The sequence below is a fragment of the Pelodiscus sinensis genome, chromosome 14 (genome assembly GCF_052426305.1).
Source record: "Pelodiscus sinensis isolate ZL-2025 chromosome 14, ASM5242630v1, whole genome shotgun sequence".
Classification (NCBI taxonomy): Eukaryota; Metazoa; Chordata; order Testudines; family Trionychidae; genus Pelodiscus; species Pelodiscus sinensis.
Window position 1 is genome coordinate 3085805 of NC_143065.1, and position 21850 is coordinate 3107654.

The 21850-nt window shown below is 41.0% G+C and overlaps 1 protein-coding gene across 4 annotated transcripts in view; it reads right to left on the reverse strand.

The window, feature by feature from the left end:
- The window catches only part of OTUD7A (OTU deubiquitinase 7A), a 227748-nt gene that overhangs the window by 124972 nt on the left and 80926 nt on the right, over positions 1 to 21850 (reverse strand). The gene's annotated exons all lie outside the window — the stretch shown is intronic.

Consider the following 21850-nt stretch of genomic DNA (forward strand, 5'->3'; position numbering starts at 1 on the left):
TGCACACAAGTGGTATTCCGAATGTGCAAGAGGGTGCAATATTTACAAAAGAACGGCCATACTGGGTCAGACTAAGAGTCCATCCAGCCCAGTATCCTGTTTGCTGACAGTGGCCACTGCCAGGTACCCCCAGAGGGAGTGAACAGAACAAGTAATCATCAAGTGATCTCACCCACATTGCCCATTTCCAGCTACTGACAAACAGAATCTAGGGACACCATTCCTACTCATCCTGGCTAATCGCTGTTAATGAACCTATCCTCCGTGAATTTATCTAGTACGTAGACAGGCATGAAAAAAAAATCAGTCTTTAGGCAATGGGAAAACAACCTGAAATATTTTTTTTTGTGGTCAAATTTTCACTTAGAGTTAAGCAAGAGGGTGCAGGGACATGTCATAAAATTTCAGGAAGTGAAATGATGAGAAGAGCAGCCATAGGGAAGGGCTTTTGAGGGTGAGAAGTTACCCATCACCAGTCACTGTTGGAGAGGAATGTTAGGAGCCATTGTAGTGCTAAGAATCTACTCTAGCAGTAGCTTGTAGGATGGTGAGTAGTAGGAGCACTGAGATACAGTTTCCGCCCAACAGCAAGACACCCAGGGTGTTGGTACACATTCTATTGTTGGAACTTGGCTGTCATTACATTGACAGTCTTGCTAGGAAAGGGTGGGCGGAGGGGAGGGGGTGTGAGAACTGAAGAGGTTTGCTTTGTGAAATGTTGCCTTTCTGATGATTGCGCAAGTCACTGTATTCTTCAAGGGAGTTTGGTAGGTTCTCGGCTCTGAAAGAAGCTGTGGTTTTCATGAAGTGGACTCAACTGTATTTTGTTGTGAGCCAAGAATCATAAATGGAACTAGGTATTTTTCAGGGCTTCACTTTGTATGATGAATCAACACACTGCTGAGATGCTGGTGTGATTAATGCCATCTGGTTACTTTTAAAGTGAAAGAAGCAAGATTTGCTTCTTTGTTCTACAAATGTTCCTTACCTTGCAGTACTCCTGATCATGAGTAGAGGGGGAAAGCACAGTGGAGTCACAAACTAAAACTGTGAGTAATGGGGGTAGCGGAAAACAAGGTAGGAGCAAATAACTAAAATAAAGTAGCTTGAATTACCAGATCACATCAATGCTGAATCGTTTGTGGTCTTAGCTTTTTCTTGTGTACTTAAATCTTTTCTAACTGGCATTTATCCACAGGTAGCCCAAGTTCCCTATGTACAGAGGAGCATTATGGTGGTCTCATTTTTAAAAGGACTACTTCACATTTCTTCCGCTACCAGCCATGCTTGTCTTTTTATTCTGCTCCTGGTTTCCAATTGCCTTTAGAGACAGGTCATGGGAATGCTCACTCTTCTTGCATGCGTTTCTGAATGATGCTCATAGAATATTGATAGAGCAAAGGATTTATTTAGTATTTGTTATCTGTTTAGTAACAACAAGGTGCTAGAGACTGTGTAAGACAAAAGCAGACACAATCTCAGCCTCCCTTTAGTCTACAATCCAAATCGTATCACACTATTAGACACATCATCACACTGCAAAACTCTAATGGGCAAAGGCCACAAGAAAGCATTTAGTAATTGACTGCACTGATCTCTCCTCCCAGTGAGAGTTAAAGTTCACTTTTCTTCACTGGGCTTGTGCCACCAGTTTCAGTTTTGGAGAATATGGGCAGCGGATTCAAGCAACAAGGATTGGGAGACAGCAGCTGAGTGGCATCAAAAGTGTTACTATTGTGAGCTTTGTATGAGAAGTTTTACTAGTGCATGCCTGCATTTACCTGTGAATTACAGTAGAAAAAAGTTCACACAAACACACCAAAATAAAGTTGAAAATCTCTTTCCTGCCTTTGTCTCCCATGCTTCAGATTCTGGGAGAGCAGATGCGATTTGGTTATCCTATTCCATTTGCAAGGTAATTTACAAGAGTACTGGGATTAATTCTTTTTTCACTTCTAAACCCTCTGCAATGTCACTTACAGTCTTTTTAGAACAGATACAAAGGAAATAATATGGGCATGAGGCATGGAATCAGGGATGATTCCTTTCCTAACATTTTGAAGGTACAGAGTTTAAATATAACAACCCCACTCTGTGTATTTCACTTAACCTACATAAATAACTGATAGCTTGTGAAGATCTCATTAGGAACAATGAAAACCATGTGTTGGACAAATCTAGAGTGACAGTAACCCCATTTAAGAATCACACACACACACACACACACACACGCCAAATGCACTATTACAGATCATTAAACAACTTGATAGCCATGCAAGTGACTGAGTAGTGACACATTGCTATACAGAGGATCAGCAGTTGAATCCTGTTTTCTGTCTTTCACAGCTCACCGGGGGTGGCAGGCTATGGAAGAGAAATGAAGATCACGTGTCATGTTTTATGATGAGAAAAGGGAAATTTAGGCTATTAGTAAAGCATGACCATGCTCGCCCATTTAAGTGTTCTAATGGGAGTCTGATTTCAGCCTGCAGTCAGGGCTGGATTAAGGCATAAACATTATAGACTCATGCCTAGAGCCCCTGGAATAAAGTGCTTATATCAGAACCTTAGCTTCCATTTAGAAAAAGAAAATGTCTAGCAGCTGTCATGGTTACGAAGGAAAGCTTGACAACGTGACGGGATGCTGTTCTGGGAAGAAGGATTGCTGAGCATGGGTGAGGTCCACCTACTGAGAAAAGGAAAGAGTATCTTCTGATGCTAGTGAGAAGTGCTCAAAGCTACATTCAATGGGGACAGGAGAAAAAAAAAAGATCAAAATTAGCCATACATCCACTATCTCTATTCAATCCGTGATTTTTAGTGGCTTGCGAAGTTATGAATTTAAGCTCCTAGGCCCATCTTCTGAACGTGTTGTGAAGGTTTCCTTTGAGGATGAGGACCGATAGGTCAGCTATAGAGTGGTCACTTTGCAAACAGTGTTTACCCATGGGTGAGAGGGTGCTTTTCACCTTCTATCGTTTTCCTGTGCGAGTTCACTCGCGAGTGTAGTGACTGATTGGTTTCACCCACATGGGTGTTATAGAGGGAGGGACGTGTACTATTTGGGGTACACCGTACTTTGTGATAAACAAACGTAGGACCCATGGTGCTGCTTTGAGTCGGTGTGTCCTCGTCTGTGCAATTATTCTATGGAGGCACATGAAAGTGTGCACAGAAGCAGGGACAATTGACACAAGCATAAAAAAAATCAAAGAAGCTCAAATGTTTGTAGCTTCTTTTGAGGGTTCAAAGTTTTGTTTCATGGCAGCCACTTTTGTTTTGACTCATTAAATTATTTATGAACGTGTGCCCAGAAATAACGTGATAGGTGCAGAGGGTTTCAAGAAAAGTAAATAAGTTAGTGCCCCAGTTATCTGTAATTATTTTTCTTTTTAGTTTCTTGCTTCTTCAGACAACAAGTCCTTTTCAGAGCTCTGCTTATATACCATTTACAAATAGTACAGTAAGCCTAACTTCTCCCCATGAAATGGCTTTCATTTCTAAAAATATCCATGGCTGTTTATGAAACCACAAAAGGAATACAATATGCCACAAGAAGCAAAAAAGCCTCTCATTTTTTAAAGTCTGTCAGATCAATTCAGCAACATACCTTGTATCGTCACTCAGTCCAAATGAGCTATAGCCACACAGGTAGTCACAACTTTTGAGAATACATTTGCTTGTATACCTTTTAATATAACTGGGAAAATATTAAAATAAGATGAGCTACTTAAGAGGGAGCGCCGGTTAAAGACTGCATAGAGGGCTGCTTGGTGAAGCTGTGGGGAAACATGCAGATGCATTATTTATAATGAAGAATTGGTGCAGTGACTAAGCTAAAAGTGAAATTTGATACTGATTTGTCAGAAGTGCTAAACATTCCCAACTTGCTTCAGTCGGAGTTGTGGATGGAAGGTACTGCTGAGAGTTGTGCCATTAGCTCCAATTGCCACGTTTTGCCACCATCTATTGTTACATGCTTCTAAAAGGCAGGCATGGATGGAGTTAAATATTAGTGTGTGAAATAGGAAATTCTGACAGGCAGAAATGGGATTGCTATTGATTGAAAAATAAGCTTGGGGCAGTGGAGAATGGGGAGAGAAATAAAAACATATAACCCCACATGGAAGAGTAAGGTCTACAGGAAATAGCTAAAGAAAATGCAATTTGCTTTTTCTTGCTACAATATGTATACCTATAAAAAGAAAATAAAGTGGATATACCTGCAAGGAGAACAATAGTTTCCAAATCACAAACAGCCTCTCTCAGACTACTGATGATTTTCAAAAAGAAAGAACATGGAGGGATACAGCTCTCTCTTTGTGCCATAAGCATTAATGCTGATGGCCACATAATCCCAAGGAAGTGAGAAAGGCTTTTCAGTGTTTCCTGTGAGCTGCAGCACATAACAATTATTTCACTTTATTTTTATCTTTTTAACTGTAGCTGGGGAGAGGAGTCCGCTGCAGAAATTATTATGCCGTATTTCGCCTCTGTTCACATCAAAAGCATCTGGGTTTGAAGAATGGCAGTATTTTTTGTTTGAAAATAAAAGAGCCTAGGAAAGCATGCAAATGAAGAAGGAAAATCAGCCATAAAACACAGGCAAATGTGTCATGTTTTTCCTACTCACTACCAAGTTTTTCGGATAGCTACTCTCAAAAGTCAGGGGCAGAAGAAAGGGCATACAAAATCCTAGATGGCAAAATTCCCTGAACAGAAGAACATAGTTTAAATTCATTGGGCTTCAATTGTTATTGTTCTTTAAGGATGTTGAGTGTTTTCCTTGTCTGTGTGCAGTATGAACAAGACCCGAGGAGAATCTAATAGGCTGAAATGTTTTCCAATTTAAGGGCCCAATCCAGACAAAAGAAGCCTACGCAGCTACTTGCACGTGGAGGCCCCATGAATACGGAGGCCATTCGGAAAGAGCTGGTAAACATTTTGGAAGATAGATGTGGCCTTTTGACTGCAGGCTCCTATTTAGTCATACATTTTAAAGGAGCCAGAACACAGTTGTTGTGTTAGTTCTGACTGGCAGCACTGTTCACTAGCCAAGGAGAGAAGGAGGGAGAAAATCCCATTCAGAAAAGGTGATGAGGGGGTTATGTAGCCTCCCCTCCGCCCCGATTCTGATACCATAGAAATCCATGTGGCATAAATACTTTGGGAAAGAAGACAGAAGAAATCTTGTGACCTAATGGTAGACCAACAGTGAATCTCCTCCTCCTCATCCTAAATCCCAAAGGATTCAGACTGAGCACAGCACATCACTCAATTGATGTCCATCAATGGCAAACGTATTGTGCAACCAAAGCTTTTGGCGACCATATGATGTTCAACCATCCATTGCATTTTTTGGTAACTAAACTTCATAATTCAACCAATGAATGAGAGAGAGAGAGAGAAGCAAGAAGGAGGGGACAGATGCCATACCTCTCCCAACTACAAAATGTCAAATATTAGAGGAAAGGGTATGCCTGGAACTGTCTTTTTACATTAGCTGCAAAAACGTAACAGGAGTGCTGTCTAAACGGGAGATGGAATGAATGGACATAAGTGCAGGAAGCAGGGGGATCATTTCTAGGGAACTTTGATAGTACACTGCAGAACTTGAGGGGGAGATGAAAGAGCCACTGTCGTTCTGCTTTGCTTTTTATGCCAGGCCCATCATCCTGCTGAGTAGGGTAACATACCAAAGAGCAAAGTAACTCATGAAATATTCCATCAACTGCCCTCTTACTTACCAACCTTTTGAAACACTCTTGATCTGCTTTTGCTGATTTGTCTTGTTCAGTGAGCTGAACCAGCAATCTCAGAAGCCGTACTTTCTATTTAGTGACAGACAAGATTCATTTTTATGGCTCTTCTCTCTACACTGAATGTGACCAGTAAAAATAAAGAATAATAATAAAAAACCCTATCTGTGGAAATCTTACAAATAATGATGTGGGGGAGGAGGATGGGAAGAGAGGAACCAAGCACAGAATTGAGCTTTTCCGTATTTATAGTTGTGACATTATGTTTCATATTCTTTATGAAAATATGCTTATGATATGAATATGCCGCAACTGAGATAATTCAGATACGGTTATCATAGAATCATAGAACTGGAAGGGACCTCGAGAGATCAAGTCCGGTCCCCTGCATTCATGGCAGGACCAAGCACCATATTCTAGATCATCCCTGAAAAATTCCACAATCTCCCAAAGCAATTTATTCTAGTGCTTAACCACCCTGACAGTTAAGGAGTTTTTCCTAATGTTCAGCCTAACACTCCCTTTAAGCCCATTACTTCTTGTCTATCATCAAGGGTTAAGTAGAGTAATTTTTCTCCCTCCTCCTTGTAACACCCTTTTATGTACTTGAAAGCTGCTATCAGGTCTCCTCTCAGTCTTCTCTTTTCCAAACTAAATAAACCCAGTTCTTTCAGTCTTCCCTCATAGTTCATGTTTTCTAGACCTTTAATCATTTTTGTTGCTCCTCTCTGGACTTTCTCCAATTTGTCTACATCTTTCCTGAAATGAGGTGCCTGGGTTATGATTTACTGAGTATGATTAGCTCATTTGTATGCATTATTATTTTTGTATCTGACGTTAGGAGTCTGTATTTCATATATGCTACTTTGGGTCATTCCCACTGCTGGCATTTCAGGTACACTACAATGGAAAAGCCAAGTCAGGGCTGATGGCCCAGCAGCAAGGACAATGAACTGACTTTCTATGTTGATACAGACTCATAGATGCTGGGATGCTACAGAGTCAGGTGACCTGGTCACCTGATACTAACTCTCACCTTGGTCTGCTATACTTTTCCACAGAGTGGTTGTGGATCAAAGGATTCTGACCTTTTGGAAATTCTGTAGAAGGCAGGGAAAGAAAGCAATGATCGCCTTCAGCTTGCTTCACCTCTGCTTCCTCACCCCAAAAGATACTTGAAAACATCTGGAAACAGAAGGACTGTAACTGTATGGGTGGGGCAAAGAACCGCTAGACCCTGGCTAGAAAGATATCCCTGGCTTCTGAAGGACTGTGAAGAATTATTATTATCCAAAACCAATTTCTTTAGTGAATCTAGCTAAGTTTGCATGCTTTGTATTATTTTCTTAGTAATCTGCTTTGTTCTGTTTGCTACCCTTTTGACCACTTATAATGCACCTTTTATAGTTAATACACTTATTTCTTGTTTATAATATAACCCAGGTTATATAATTTCTAATGGGGGGGGGGGGGGAGGAGAGAGAAACTAGAGAATTTGTACTGCAAAGGGGGAGTGAATATCTGTGTGCTGTGGCAAGTTCCTTAAACTGACTCCTCCCGGAGCTGATCAGTGTCTATTACCTTCTGTCACTGGGTGTGGTCTTGCCTGTGTGTATACTGGAGGTGGCTTAAGTGCCTGGCTCATCAAGACAGGATTATAGGGTGCCCAGGCTGTCAGAGAAGGCAGGCTAAGCAGTATTTATATCATCTCAGGCAACATCCTATGTGGTCTAAAATGTCACAATTGTATTCTGATGGACTATCAACACCGGACCAATCACTGATCAGAGAAAATTGGTGTGGACAAAAGAAAGGTATGTGGTTATTATATTATCACCCAGTCAATAGATTTAATGCTCCCCCTTCCATCTTCCCCCCTATAGATTTGAATTAAAGTATACCTATTAGCAATCAGACAGTTTAAAATACACAGATGGATCTTCATATATGCTAAAATACTCAATACCTAATTCTTTGTCAGATAGAATAGTACTATTTTATAGGTTTATGTTGAAAATACAAGAAATTTTATTTAAATGTACTATGAAAACTTCCATGTTTATTTCCTGAATACAAGCTTTTCTTTTTAAATGAAGTCTCTTCCTACAGAGCCTTTATACAAAGTGCAGCAAGTTCTCGGACAACAGCAAGCTAGACTTAGTCATATGAAAGAAGAAAAAAGAGTTGAGGACTTAGTATGCATGTGTAAACCCACATTCCTTTGGGCAAATTGGATTGTTGGGCACCAAGACTGTGGACTGTTAAAGGACTTTGGCAATTCAGCATGCAAAAATCTGCAACCAACAAGAGAGAGCAGCTCTGAAACACTGGCCACATATCTCCATAGTCCAAACTATGTAAATGGCAAATCTCTGCTAAAACATGCTCAAAACACACATACTCCGAGGGCTACGTTACACTTGTCATTGTTACGAGTAACAGAGCACGTAACACTTGTATGTGGCTTTTAATCTTCAAAGCATGAGTCAGCCTGAGGGGTGCCAGTGGGAAGTTCTCAGGGTGGGAATCCTTTGATGTTACTCCTGGGCTCTGCAGCAAACAAGGGATGGGGAAAACCTACTAAGAGAGAAGAATCCTCATGTCTTCGGTGAATCCCTTTCCCTACCAGCTGCCAGTGAGCTGCAAGCAGGAGTAACTTCTGCTTCCCCACAGGCAGGCACAAAACTGGGGATTAAGACAGCAGCAGTTCAGTAAACCTCCTATCAGAGGGCATTGAGAGTTTGGCTGAGGGAGTGAACTGAGTTAGAACACCACCTTTCTATACTTTCTTAACATGGAAAGGGCAGACAATGCCATCAGTATATGGCTATGGAGCAACTAGTTCTTATCAAACATCTCCCAGAAAGCTAAGAAATACTGTAACATTTATTTTCCAAGCCCCTGGAAGAGTTTTTGCAATGTCTATTACAGCTAGAGCAGGTGAGGCTAGGGCAGAGAGAATTTGTTTTTAAGAGTATATACCAATCTCTCTCTCATTTCTTGACGTGGTGACTTTTTTCTGGCTGGGAATATTGTAGCAAACAGCACAACATCTTGTATGTAGTCTTTGATCAGTGGAGATGGGTTTTTAATTTCATACATCATTTGCAAGTAGCTGCATTGCTTCTCTGAAGAACAAACATTCAGTATCCTTCAAACAAAGGATAATGGACCTAAAAAAGAAATATTTTTGGATTGTGAAAATTGATAAGCTTCATCACAGCTACACAGATAGGCTAAACTGTGCAATTCCTATGACAGGGTAAATTCATATCCGCAGCACTCTGTGTCTGAGAAGCCAGCTTTTGGAGGGTAGTTGTGACCTATTAGCCCAGCTCTGTAGCTCATATCATTTTTAGTAATTACGTGTAAAACAGCAATGTTTTATGCAAAGACAGTTACATCTTACAACTCACACAGATGACAAGATGCAGTGAGAAACCTAAAGAAGCCACTGTAAGAGCTTTTCTGCCCTCTTACACAAAACTGTGGTGAGGAAGACAGTATTTGACTGAAGTGGATTTGTAGCTGTGGACTTTATAGAAAAAATAAGTCTGTAGTAGGTAGAAATGTAAAATCCCATTTTATTAGTTAACTGGTTAAACATTATGTTTAACAAATTAGCCAATTAAACACAGGTGGGCCCAGAGTGGGGGGACTCCCGCCCTGCCCCGTTAACTGTAACCGATGAACCAGGTCCCTAGTAGCAGAGACCTTAAGTGGAAACATGCGATGGTCATTTGGCACCAGCTACATTTTATAATTTCTGAATCACATGACTCTCTTCATTGGCTACAAAGCAATGTTTCCTTAGCAAGATGTTGTTCACCTGCATTTGGCTCAATAATCATCAAATTCTCTCAGATGCAGACCGTACTACATTTATGGATGACTTTTGTGAGTTTGACACAGAATTGCTCTGGTACTACCATAGAAAATTACTTGGGAAGTTGCAGCTGGATCAGAATTTGTGATCCTGAGGCTAAGGAAGTTTAGCAACAGGAGGCATATTATATCAGTGCTTGAAAGACTACAATGGCTATTTGCTTCCAGAGGGAATGGAATTCTATACATTTTGGGGCCTACAACTCCCTCCTTGACACCATCCACACTCTCAGAAAACCATCATCAAGCATAGTCCGTCGAGCTCTCACATGAAACCTGCAAGGAAAATGCAAAAGAGAAAGACCTTGGACAATGTGGAGAAGATCTACTGAGATTGAAGGACAACAACTGGGGTACTCCTGGAGTCAGCTAGAAGTTCTGTCTCAAGACAGACTGAAGTGGCGGAGACTTGTAGATTACCTATTCTCCACTCGGAGTACAAGGGTTTAAGAAGAAGAAGAAGAAGAGGAGAATATTGCTGAACTCCATGCACATGTCCATCCTCATTCCACTGCTGCATTCCCATCAACTTGATGAAATAATATCATACATGACTTGCAATGTACATTGTACATGGACTGTGCAAAGCTCTGTAAATAGCCATGATTATTGCCTCCGTTGCTACCTAAGGAGACAGCAGCACAGGAGAATAAGTAGCACATTCTTCTACTTTAGATTGAATTTACCAACAAATTTAAATGATTTCTTCAAGGGCTTTTGTGAAACGACGGTATTATAACAAGCTACAAGAAGAGTCACTGGGGGATTGCTGTTTGCTGCCTTATTACAAAATTTATAACAGTAACAACTCTTACCAGAAAGCTGAAAAAATATCTGTGAACTATACAATTCATATTAGTTGAAGAAAATGAATATATTTTGAGCGCAGGAGTTTTCCTTTTGAATCCTTACTCAAACCTGGCCTTCTCCCTCTTCTCAATCTATAGATTGCAATGAAACAAATGAAGAATGGGCCTTAACACAGTTTCAAGGCTTTCAGGATATAAGAATTCAAGCTACACTCTACCCTATAATTACAGCAAGCCTTTTGATTTTCATTTACCCTGGTTTATCCCTTCACAAGATCCTCTAATACAAGTTTTGGCAGCAGCCAGAAGAGAGGAAATCTGAAAGCCCAATCTTCTGGTGATCGGACAGCGTCAGTCACCGCGTAGTGACTGAAACACATCATTTTACAAGGTTTTTTGTTTTGCTTTGCTTTTTAAATGGGAGAGGCCTTTCCAGTATGAAAAAAATGCGGCATTGTTATTAGTTCTGGATTTAGGTTATGTTTTGGGAGCTGTTAAAAGCAGCAGGGGAGTTTGCGCTCTCTCTGCCTTTGTCTTTCCAAAAAAGGGTGTCAATTGGAGGAGGCAGAGTTTGTCCTTAGGAACCTGGTACCGGTGTTTTGGTTGAGATTCTTGAACGACTAGCCTGTCTGGTGTAATTGACTTCCTCTGTTCCAACATTGAGGTTACGTGGTGTAACAAAATATGTCACTCTAAAAACATACCCAGACTGCTTGTCACTGACTTCTCCAACTGGAAACTTAACATCTGTTACCACTCAGAGGAACACAACAGGCATGGCCAGCCACTGGAAAATTCTTCCCCTTCATAAGGGACTTCAGGTGATGTAATTCTGCCAGCCACCAGTGCAATGCAGATGATTAATGGCAAAAATGCATGACCTGGCCAATGCCCAGCTGCCCAGGGGTTGGCACTCAATTTGTGACAGGATAGGATGACTCACACTTTCTTGAGCTGCATCAAGTATTCCCCAGCTGCAACCCAGGCGTTGGCCCTAGAGCTTTTTATTTCTGTAGGGAGGTAGTGCCTTTGGGAAAGGTCTAAGGGGGGGAGGGGGAGAGTTTGAGGCAGAATTTCATTGTTTGATGGGAGGGGTCTGGAATGTTAATTCACCATTTTCACAAAATTGAAATTGGTTTTACATCAAAACATGCCCTCAATAGGCAAGGGTCATTTATTTTCAAGATGTGCAAATGTTTTAAAAATAAACTAGGCAAGGTTAACACAAATGTCTGAAAATTTTTTAAAAAGCCAAAGTAATGTGGTAAAATCCTGATGTCATTGACTTCGATAGGACCAAAATTTCACCCCACATCTGTATATTTCTATGTCCAGTGCCTCACACCGGGCACATCTAGACTACAAGCCTCTTTTGAAAGACAGCCTCTAGACGACAAGCAGATTTTTTGAAAAAGCAAGCCGCTCTTTCGAAAAAGCAGTTTGCATTCAATAGTACCTTTTTTTGAAATAGTACTTTCAAAAAAGGGCGTTATTCCTCGTAAAATGGGGTTTATCACGATCAAAAAAACTTTCTTTCGAAAGTAAATCGAAAGAACGTGGCTGCAGTCTAGATGCAGGTGAAGTATTTTCGAAAAAAGGCGACAAAAACCCCCCTGCCGTCTAGACACACCCACTATGTTGATCCCAATAAGAGAGACCTCTGTGTGAATCTGCAATACATATATAACAACACTACCCTAACAATGAGTAGAATTAATTCAGTAAGTCTACACAATTGAGATGCTGACCGTTTTGATGAAGTTACACCAAATAAAATTGTGTCCATTTATGCCAGTTGAGCACATACTTCACATATTTGTTTATTTTGAAACAGGAAAAAGCTTTTTTCTGAGATTCTTCTTACTCTAAAGCTAGAGAGATATTCATCAACAAGCTTGTGGCAGTTTTTAATGAAGTTAATCAACTAGAAAGGTTAAATGTGAGCACCAGTACCATCCTTAACCTTTCAGTCAATTAAAGCGACTGGAGAGAGTGTCAAGAAACATGAGCATAATTTGACTAGCAAAGTGGTTAAAGAGAGAAGAGACATGCTGTATCTTTGAAATTGGTTTCTTTCCCACCCCCCCCCCCCTCGTGTTACTGTGAATACTTCATTAAAATCTTCAGCCAATAGCACGCTATACTGTCCTGCGCAAAGTCTGCAGCATTAAGTCCCAGCAATTATCTATGCTTGTCACACTCACCTGAAGTTTGGCTCCACACCAAAAGGACTTGCACGGATAAATGCTACATTGTAAAAGAAATGACAATGGATCCCAAAGTGCATTGTGAACCTGGTTCCCCTTTGTTCACCAAATGGGTCCTTCGCTACCTCTTCACCAATCAGTACTGGAATATACTAAGCAGCTGACGATAACATAAGGGAACGTCAGCCAATCAGGAGCACCATTTCAGATTTTGGTGTGTGAGGGGAGCATGCTGGGATAGTGGGGAGTGGCAGAGTGAGGATAGCAGCTCAAGCAGAGTTACCGAGCATGCTCAGTACAAACTAAGCAGCAAATGGGGGTGGGGAGACCAACTCTGTCCACCTTCCTACCCATACATACGTCACCTCTTTTCAGGGGCTACGAAGGCACTTGAAAAACTCTAGCTCCTTGGCACACAACTTATCAGTTAGCTGACAGGAGCACAGTATCTAATTCCTCTATAAAAGAAATAAAATTAAATAAATATTAGATCCACTCAGCTCTAATACTAACATATTCTGATCTCTTCTGGCAAGTCACTTAAGGGACACTGTTCAGGCTTAAATTTATATTCTTACTTTGTTACAAACTCTGCCGATTGAGAGAGAGAGTCTGTCAGGACTCCTGTGCTCTGATAGGGGAATGGGGACAGATACAGCTTGGTCCTGCGTAAGAACATTAGAATGGCTTTACTGGGTCAGACCAATGGTCCATCTAGCCCGGTATCCTGTTTTCCAACAGTGACCAATGCCAGGTGCTTCAGAAGTTATGACTAGAAGAGGGAATCATTAAATGATCCAACCCATCACCCAGTCCCAGCTTCTGGCAAACAGAGGCTAGGGACACCATCCTTGCTCATTCTGACCAGTAGCCATTGACAGACTTATCCTCCAGGGACAGATGACCGTTTTGCAGGGCCCTGGGCAGCATAATTCCACGGGGCCCCCCCTTTGCCACGGCGCATGCGGGGGGCTTTCTGAAGCGCGGGGCCCGGGGCGGCTGCCCCGTTCGCCCTGCCCTATATCCGCCCCTGTTATCCTCCAACTTATTTCATTCTTATTAGAACACTGTATAGTTTGGGCCTCTCCACCATGCCCTAACAAAGAGTTCCACGGGTTGTCCACAAAGAAATACATTTCTTTTGTTTGTTTCAAATCTGCTGCCTATACATTTCACTGGATGATCTTTTTTGTTATGTTAGTGAAAGAATAAATAACATTTCTTTATTTAATTTTTCCACACCACTCATGACTTTAAGACCACTGACATAACCCCCACACTTTAAGTAATTTCTTTTCCAAAATGAGAATTCCCAGTCATTTTAATCTCTCCTCATATGGAAGCTGTTACTTATCTCTAATCATTTCCGTTTCCCTTATCTGTACCTTTTCCAAATCCAAGATATCTTTTAGATCTGCATGCAGTATTCAAATTCCATGAATTTACATAGAGGCAATACGATATTTTCTGTCTTATCTATTCCCTTCCTAATGATTCTCAATATTCTGTTTGCTTTCTAGACTGCCACTGCGCGCTGAGCAGATGTTTTCAAGGAACCATCCACAATGATTCCAATATCTCTTTCTTGAGTGGTAACAGCTAATTTAGACCCCATCATTTTGTATGTAGATACAGCTGGGCATATATTTTTCTATGTGCATTACTTTGCATTTATCAACACTGAATTCCATCTGCCACTGTGTTGCCTAGTCACCCAATTTTGTGAGAGCCCTTTGTAACTCTTTGCAGCCAGCTTTGGATTAACTATTTTGAGTAATTTTATATCTGCAAACTTCGCCACCTCACTGTTGATCCATTTTTCCAGATCATTTATGGATAAGCTGAACAGCACTCGTCATAGCACAGACCCTTGGAGCACACCACTATTTAACTCTCGCCATTCTCACCATTTATTCCTACCCGTTACCTTTATGTAGAGCACCTGGAAGTGTTTTCATGATCATCTAATGATCCTTCAGTTATTTGAATGAGAAGCTTGTTATCTTAATCCTCCCAGGCCAGGGCATGCACTTTAAGCAGACCACAAGTATGAAATTCAGTAACCATGCAACATACCTCATCATAATCATCCACGAACCCATCCCTGCAATCTACCCTGGTGCCAGTTCTACCCACTTATCTACACAAGTGATTTCATCATTGACCCAACAACTTCAGCCACTACATCAGGGCTCATTTAACTGCACATCCAATAATGAGATCTATGCCACCAAATGTCAGCAATGCCCCACTGCCATGTATATTGGCCAAACTGGACAGTCTCTACAGGAAAGAATTAATGGACACAAATTAGATATCCATAAAGGCAACACACAGAAACCTTTCGAGAACACGTCAATCTGCCTGGACATTCATTAATGGATCTCCAAGTCACCGTGTTGTTTCAGGCCAATTCCACAAGCTAAATACACAGGGAAGGAACTTAACTTCATTTACAAGTTTAATTCGTATGCAAATATAATGAACAGACACATCCGCTGGTTCCTGCACTACCTTCCACATCCTAATGACTCAACCAACCACATCCTAATGACTCAACCAATCAAACAATGGAGGCGCTAATTGTTCTTAGCCTCTTGCAACTACTTGAACAATCTACTCACTCTCTTTTTTTCCCCTCCCTCTCCCTTCCCTTATTTAATCTTGGATCTGGACTTCTAATACTCCAGTCATCTGAAGAAGTAGGTTATGCCCACGAAAGCTCATGATACCATCTACATGTTTTGTTTGTCTTCAAGGTGCTAATAGACTATTCTTTTTTTTTAGTTTTTCCTGTTACAGACCAAGTTGGCTGCCCCTCTGAAGCTTTTAAAATAGCGATCAACCTACTTTCTCTGCAGCTATGACTGTCTCATCTCCTCATGATCACATCTGGTTCTAACATTGGTGTTGTTACAGGAGTGCTCTGCAAAAGGCATGTCTGCATATATCTAAATATATTGTTAACTGATAAAAGTCCAGCAGATTGTTCTCATGAGTAGAAACCATTGTTCCTGGCCTTGGTTGACCAGTAAAAGTTGTTCATTTCAAATGGCTTCCTTCGTAAGGCTCCTTACAGCAGCCCTTAACAGGTGGGCCACTGCTAAATTATTCCGTATATAAAAACAGACTATTAGATTTAATCTCTTTCCCACTCACTTTTCCTTAATACCTTTGAATGTACAATTTTATATGATTTTAGAAGCAACAGGTGAAAAAATAGTGTAGAAAGTCAGTCCTTTTTGGATCAAGCTATATAACAATTATAGTACTACTATCTAACTATGGCTATTTCCTCTAAATTAAATATTTTGTAATGCATTCAATCTTTCCCATTGGCTTAGTGTTTACTAATTATGTAGCATTCAAATTACACTTCGACTGTAATAGAGGTGACTTCAGAATCTTTATTAAGGAAGAGTTGTGCTGGGAGTTTGGTAAATACAATTAAAATATGCACTTTCTGAAAACTTCCTTGGGATTTTTTTGTCGTCTCCATCTAGATATTTTATTGTGTTTACATAGCTACATATAGTGGTTGGATAAATAAATAGCTACATACAAAAAAAAGGGCTGAAGTACATAAAATGCTCTCTCATGAAGAGTATTTCAAAGTTATATTCTAATATTTAATTCATATTTACTAGCGTAAGGTCAACAGTAAGGTCAGCAGAATTTTTACTCAATCCGATTATTTCTGTGCAATTTTTTTGTAGTCTCCTAATTTCTCCATGCCTCTTGCTCAGGTAAACAAATTTCTGCACCAGGATAAAATGCCCACTGACTGTAAATCTTAATCTATTATATATTTGAGGGAGTTTATGAATCTCTCAATCTGTGTCCATCCATCCATCTGAGTCTGTTTGTTCAAGAATTTCTAAAAGGTAAGAGGGAGGACCACCAAATTTGGTAGGCAGCTTCCTCTTATCATAACCTAAAGCAAGGTCAGGGTTTGGTTGTGCCAGGACAATGGAATCTGTGTGGAATGCGATTGTTTCTCATCAAAGAGAAAGGGGGGGTTGTAAAAGCAGGAACAGCTATACTTATGAATGACCACAGGGGGGCAGCAGGCATCCTGATCCCAAGGAGCAGCCGTCGGCTGGCAGCACAGCCCCCACCACTCCTGGGGAGCAGCTGCTGGCCAGGTACACTGGCTCTGGGGAGTAGCCAGGTGTGTAGCCCCAGGAAGAAGTCACCAGCTGCCCCCGCCCCTGCTCTGAGCCCACCCATCCTCACCCCTGAGCCCTCCTGCACCTCTCAAACCCCAGTCCTGACTCCTGCACTGCCTACCTCTTGCCCCCGTCCTGAAGGACCCAGGGAATGCTGGTTACGTCATCTAGTACTTAATAAATAAGTACAGAAAGGCAGGGCAAGCAGACACAGCAAACAGGAGAGAGAATAGAGCAGAAGAAATTTTGAAGGGAAACAGGAAGAGAGATCTGAGAGGTAGCTCTCTCCAAACCTTGCAGTGCCATAGATCTCCCTGCCAGCTCTCAAACTGGCAGGTATGGGGAGGGGAAGCAAAAGCCTGTTAAGGGCTGCGTTGCACAAACTGCCGTCTGTGCTTTGATTTCTGCTCTACTGTAGCAATCCACAGAAGCATCCCCTAGCTCCATCAGAGGAAGGTGTTCTGCTCAGAGCAATGCGCATGGCTTTATTTTTTTTTGGGGGGGGGGGTGCTGAAATGGTGTCCCCAGTGTGGTGTGAGTCACTATGCTCCCATTCCTTATGCCTCTGCATCTGAAATGCCCAGTTGACTAAAAGCGGTAGGGTGGCAGCTTCTGTGACTACGCCAGATAGCACTGCAAACGCTGTCCAGGTAATTAGATTTCAATGCTTCTCAAAGGATAGACGGCCTGATTGCTAGGCTTTGCTTTATACAGGACTCAAACACTGAGCTTCAGCAGCTTGAGCATTCAGCTGAAATGCTATTTTGTCTAGATTCCTGCCGTTGTTTACTGTGCTTTGTCCACAGAGCGTACCTTCTAGCCATCTGCCTGAAGAAACCAGAGCTCTGGGAACTGTTAGTTTCGCATGCTGGGGGTTCAGGGATCCGGAGGAACATCTGACTTTGGACATGGGTAAACGGAGTGATTTTCCTCTGCTTTCTGAAACATTGCCTTTATGCTAACCCAAAGGGCAAGACATGTGAAATGGATACATTAAATTCTAGATATGCAGGGGACAGATGACAGTAGCATAGTGGTCAGCTTGAAGGTGCAGTGAACTCATGCTAGCGGCAAGAAAGCAGCCTGCACATCCTCAAATCTACCAATGATCGCAAATAATCTAGCCAAGGTGTTGAGGTTTTGACTGATCTTTTGAGCCAAGACATTACGTATGTATGTACAAATACTGCTCATGATCAGACATCTCGTTATAGTATACATTGAAATGAATGCCCATAGAGGGTTGTATGTCTCGGGGGAGGGAAGGAGTGATGGGAATCAGAGAAATTCCTCCTGAATTGCCATTTCCAATTGGGTACTCAGCTCACTAGTGAGCAACAATAAGATCTTGGTGACACTGAAGTGATGGGGAGTTTTTTCACTGATTGCAATAGGGCCAGAATTTTATCACAAAGGTTGTTCTTTGTTAACATGTCACTCATGGAAGTTTGGCACTACAGTCTCAAAGACTACATCTCTCTCATTGCTGTGATGGTGAAAATTAACATTTTACTCACCAGAAAGAGAAAAATATACTAGTCACTCTGATTTGCGTGAAATTTGTGCAGGGCTGGACCACTGAAATTAACTAGTAGGGCTGGTTACAGTCTTAGTGGACAATGATAAAGACATGGGGGAGGGGGAGGGCTAGGAAAGACTAGTTATGGGAGACCAAACTATCCTCTCATTCCTAGAAGTGGCAGCCATTGAGACACACTGGCAAAGGAAAGCCTTTCAACTATCCAGTTTGCACTAGAGAGAGTGGATTTCATTTTCTGGGGCTTTCAATTAAACACCTTTTATAACTACACCCTCCACACCGGACTTAATAAAGACCCCAACTATCTTACCCATTACCAAGATAGCTTCCCCAATTATCACCTCTAATACTATTAACTCACAGACATTTCCCCTTCCCCACCTCTAATATCATTAACTCACTGGCATTCACCTTCCTTCCCCCCCACATCCCCCTTCTGTTCTGTAATGTGATTTGTCCTTTTCATGTGTGTTCATTTTTTTTAAATTGTATCCTTTGGTATATATGGTTGTGACTGTTTTCTTCCATTATTTGATCTGAGGAAGTGGGTCTGGCCCACGAAAGCTCATCATCTAATAAACCATCTTGTTAGTCTTTAAAGTGCTACATTGTCCTGCATTTGCTTCAGCTGCCCCAGACTAACACGGCTACATCTCTACCACTATTTTATAACTACGAAACTCTCTATCAAGTATTATACCTTAAACGAAAGGAGACATTTCTACTTAAAGGAACAGATTATTCAACTGAAGAAATGAAAATACTACCAATATAAGTCTTCCAATACCTTCTAAACTAAAATAATTTAATAAGACATTCTTTTCATTAATTTACACAGATTTATTTTTATGAAACAACAAACACTAAAGAACTTAACAGCACAAGTGGAACAATCAAATCTCCCAGCCTCCAGAGAGACAATATAGGGAACATAATTACATGCAGTACTCATTTTGCAAATGCTGTTGACTGGTTTCCAAGTTTAGTTAAACGTGCTCAGGAAATGGATGTCTGGAACTTAATGATGCTGTATGTTTGACCTCTTTCAGTCCTGATACCTTCTACTTGCCAAATGTCATTTCAGCTTATATAAATGTTCAAGATCCTCTATTTCTCTGCAATGGGCTGAATTATCCATGAAGACATTTTTAAAATCTTAGAGGCCTAGTCTGTTCTGAAACTCATTTTAATCATTCAAAAGGATTTTATTCTCCCTAGATAAAGTTTCCAAAGGTTCCTAATGTCTACATGAAATGAAGGGTATCTACCTTCATATTTGAAATGCAGAGAGGGAATTCAAAACCAGAAGTGGAGTATGGGAGTTATTTAAAGGTGTGTTTTCCTATGTTTTCTCTTTTAACATCTCAATTAACTACTTGTTCTACTAGCTATTTAAACAGCTTCAGCTCTTTATACATATACTGTTCCTGCCCATACACACAAATGCATACAATTGTGATATTAAATGGTTATTTTCTCTTGTTTGAATGGAGATATTACTTGAAAGATGTGTTTCAAAATGACAGCCCATTATTCAAATTACCCCATTGCTTTGTAGGTTTGGATAAACTGGGACCCAGATCTCGGTCATCCTTGCTTTGGGGTTGGGTTTTGCAAAGCCAGAACCTAGTCACAGCAATGTGCAATACCATTTTTGCCCATCTCTGGTTTAAAGATGCATGATGTTAGCATTTAAAAGAAAGATCAGCAGGGTTCCTAACTGCCACATATGGTGGTTGTACTTAAAAGCTTTTAAGTTCTGAGTTTGATAGAGAAATTGCATCCCATTCATGTTCCTATGCTGAATGGCTGCTTGTGCCGAGCCCTTTCCATCTTTCCTTTCACAGTCTCTTCATCTCAGTCTCTCAACACCATCACCTCCCTCCCTTCAATATTCCATTTCCCTTCCTTTGTCATTCTGTTCAACTTATCCCCCCAAACGCCCTCCCTCCCCCCACAAATAAAATCCTGGAACGAACATCACATTGGCCTCCATCACATTATTCATGGTGTTTGTATGTTGTATCCCTTTTGCCTAGCCTTCTCCTGTCCTATTTACTTTGTAAGACCTTGGAGGCACTGTCTACTACTCTGTCTTTACAGTGTCTAACACACAGGGGTCCTATTTCTTGGCTGCATGATAAACAGTAACACACCACAGTATGTGTGTTGATATTTCCTATTCCTACAATGGGGAATATTCTTAAGACCAATACAGTTTTTGAAGCAGGAAGAAACTATTAAAGCCCATCTACTCTATTACAATGTCTGTTATATTTCAAAATGCAGTAAGACGTTCTAAGAGGAACATACTTTGAAGATGACCTTCTTACTTTTACATCCAGAGGCAAGCCTTATTAAAGTCCATTACTTTGCTTGGGAGCCTCTAGATCGTTAAGAGAAAGCATAAATACACCATCAAAATTAAGTAACATTTTCTTAGACTTTCCTCTCCTAATATCCAAAGCTACTTAGGGCTGGGAAAATATGACTTTCTTGGGCAGAAGTGGGACTTCAAGATACCCCATGTTCATTTCTTTGTTGATTGTGAAGATTATCACTGAAAATAACAAAGCAGGAGGAAAAGGCATAAACAAGATCTGTGTTCTGCATATTATTCTACATGGGTCTATTGTAATTGGCTTCACAGGTTAGCTCATGGCACATGGCTTCATTAGCCTTCAGCAGCTGGTTGATTCAATCAAATCTTTAAAAAAAACCCTGCTCTCAGCCTGCAGCACACGCACAACTTCTCAAATGCTGAGCTCCTGTTTCTTATGGATGTATGCATGTTCAATCCACTACTGACAGAAACCCTAGGGCTACGTCTAGACTGGCCCCTTCTCCGGAAGAGGCATGCAAAGCAGGCAAGTCAGAATAGGGAAATCCGCGGGGGATTTAAATATCCCCCGCGGGATTTAAATAAACATGGCCGCTGCTTTTTTTCCGGCTTGGGGAAAAGCCGGAAAAGAGCATCTAGACTGGCACGATCCTCCGGAATAAAGCCCTTTTTGCAAGTAGGAATAAGAGATCCTCCAGAAAAGGGCTTTATTCTGGAGGATTGTGCCAGTCTAGACGCTCTTTTCCGGCTTTTCCCCAAGCTGGAAAAAAAGCGGCGGCCATGTTTATTTAAATCCCGCGGGGGATATTTAAATCCCCCGTGGATTTCCCTATTCTGACTTGCCTGCTTTGCATGCCTCTTCCGGAGAAGGGGCCAGTCTAGACGTAGCCTAGCAGAAGTTTGGGACATCACAATAAAATCTGGGTGAATTCTAAATGTTCTAAGAAAGAATTCTGGAATTAGAATGAAATCATTTTCTTGCTAGGTTAATATTTTTATTTATTTAAATGATCAGATTTAAAACATTTTTTTCGTTAATACCCGAAGATAGTCTCCTATGATAATATTCTTTAGCCTCTCAATCTGTCTCTTTGATGTGTTTCTGATACCACTAGCCATTCCTTGCCATACTTCTATTTT